The following is a 2586-nucleotide window of genomic DNA, read 5'->3' as shown; positions in this document are numbered from 1 at the left end:
ATCTGGTAAGAGAGCTATATCTAGAATATATGCAGTACTATTACAATTCAACAATAAATAAAAGATAAGTTAACCCAATTAAAAATGGGCAAAGGATATGAATAGATATTTCTCCAAAGAAGATAGATAAATGCCCAATAAGCATATAAAAGATTCTCAACATCGTTAGCTATCAGAAAAATGCAAATCAAAACAATGAGATACCACTTCACATCCACTAGGATGGCTATAATAAAAAAGGTAATAACAAGTGTTGTAGAGGATGTGGAGAAACTAGAACCCTCGTACTCTGGTGCGGGGAATGTAAAATGATGCAGCTGCTTTGCAAACAGTCTGGCAGTTCCTAAAGAGGTTAAGCATAGAGTTATCACATAACCCAGCAATTCTGCTGCTCTGTATTTACCCAAGAGAATTGAAAACAAATGTCCACACACAAACTTGTGTACTATTTGCACCTTTGTCAAAAATCTCCTTTAGGTAAAGGAGTTTTAAGAAACAAAAGGCAGCCCCAGACAGAAATGGAAGGAAAGAAGGGAATAAATTGGTTTCAGCATTATTAGCTCTTCAGACTAAAATTATGGGCTTTGGCTGGGCACGGTGGCTCACGCCTGTAATCCTAGCACTCTGGGAGGCTGGGGTGAGCCAATCGTTTGAGCTCAGGAGTTTGAAACCAGCCTGAGCAAGGGCGAGACCTTGTCTCTACTAAAAAATAAAAAAAAAAGAAATTAGCTGGACAACTAAAAATATATAGAAAAAATTAGCCGGGCATGGTGGTGCATGCCTGTAGTCCCAGCTACTTGGGAGGCTGAGGCAGGATTGCTTGAGCCCAGGAGTTTGAGGTTGCTGTGAGCTAGGCTGATGCCACGGTATTCTAGCCAGGGTGACAGAGCGGGATTCTGCCTCAAAATAAATAAATAATAAAAATAAAATTATGGGCTTTGAATGTTCAGCTGTGCAAACATAAGCCAGTTCTCCCATTCGTATTGGCAAGACATTTATAGAGAGCACACACTTGAGTCAGAAAATTAAATATTTGGTTTCATATCCCTACTGACTGCTATTTAGAAGTGTCTGAAATTGGAGAAAAAAACATATATTCATCATCCCTACTATTTACTACCTGATACTCTGTGTGTTTGTGCAAATCAGGAAATGGATTTAGCCAGATTTTGATGCTGCTGGTAGGGGAAGTTCAAAATAATAAAAGTTCAAAACAATATCTAGAAATTTATTTTACTTAGATAAGGGACATAAGCTTAGTGGAATGAAATTGAAATGAACTTTCATGTCCTGATAATGTTTTTTTCCCTTTTTTTTGTAATGAACAAATAATTACTTAAATAGTGAACATAAAGTGGGAAAATAGAAAGAAGAGAGAAAGCTCATTTCGTGGCCTGAGAGTGAAGCAATCTGGATGCAGATCTTTTATTTACTCATTGATTTACTCACCCATTTATTCAACAAATACTTATTCAATAAATATTTAGTTATGCCATGTGCCAGGCACTGTGCTAGGTGCCAAGGATGCAGGCATACAATTTTTCTGGGCCTCCCAGGTTTCATTTGGTGAAATTTAGAGAGAAAATCATCTCTTACTCCCACTAAGATGAGATGGCCAAGATGTGTCTGAGTCTGACTTTCTTTGTGCTTGGAAATTCAAGTAAAAAGCTTGTGAAGATTCATGCTGCAGGAAACTCGGAGGATACGTCTCCCGGCAATGTGGTCAGTTCTAGGTGGGCAGGTGCTGAGGGGGCTCGGTGTGATGATGTTTGGTTTTATTGCTTAATGGTAGCTGGCTCCTCGCCTCAGATAGTAGAGGGTGGGAAGAGAGGGGAGGGAGGGGGTGGAGGTCACAAAGATGACCTGAAGCAGAGGAGTGAGTTGTGTCAGCTTCCGAGAGGGAAGATGTTGGGAGGAGGATGGAAGGAAATCCCAGTTATGTTCCTCATATCCTATAATTAAAGGAAAGAAAGAACACTCAAATATATTTAGAAGAAATTGTACTCAATGAAAGGGGATTTTTCTTGATCATTCTCAATTAAGGAGAAAAGTAATCACAATACTGTCTATGTCAGCCTTTGTTTTTATGGAGGTTTAAATACAACTAAGAAGTTCTATTCTACTTGAGAGAGAAGGAAAGAGAATGTGTGTGTGTGTACATGTGTGTATGTGTGTGTGTGTTTGTGCTGTGATTAATTCATCTAACTGTCTATGAGTCTGTTACAGCCCACTGGGAAGATTAGGTGCATACACTGGTAACTTGAATGGAATGTGGACCCATGAGGCTTGGGGGATGCCTGGGGACTTTGGGAACCCAGAGTTCAGCTGAGGGATGGGGAGACAAGCCTGATGTTCTAGAGACGACCCCAGGGTGAGTGTTGAACTAAGACTGACTGACGCAGAGCACTATCAGACCCTAAGAACATTAGCAAACTGCCATCTTGGAAGTAGTAAGACAGATCATCATCCTTAAGCCAGGTGATGCATTCGTGTTTCAGTTCAAAGTGCATGTTCAAACTGTTCTCTTCTGTCTGTGTTTGAAGCTGACATATATATTTTTTAAACAGGTAATTCCATGCTCCCAAA

This window comes from Eulemur rufifrons, chromosome 7 (assembly GCF_041146395.1).
Source record: "Eulemur rufifrons isolate Redbay chromosome 7, OSU_ERuf_1, whole genome shotgun sequence".
Taxonomy (NCBI): Eukaryota; Metazoa; Chordata; class Mammalia; order Primates; family Lemuridae; genus Eulemur; species Eulemur rufifrons.
The sequence above is the reverse complement of the archived record's forward strand: the minus strand, read 5'-3'. Positions refer to the sequence as shown.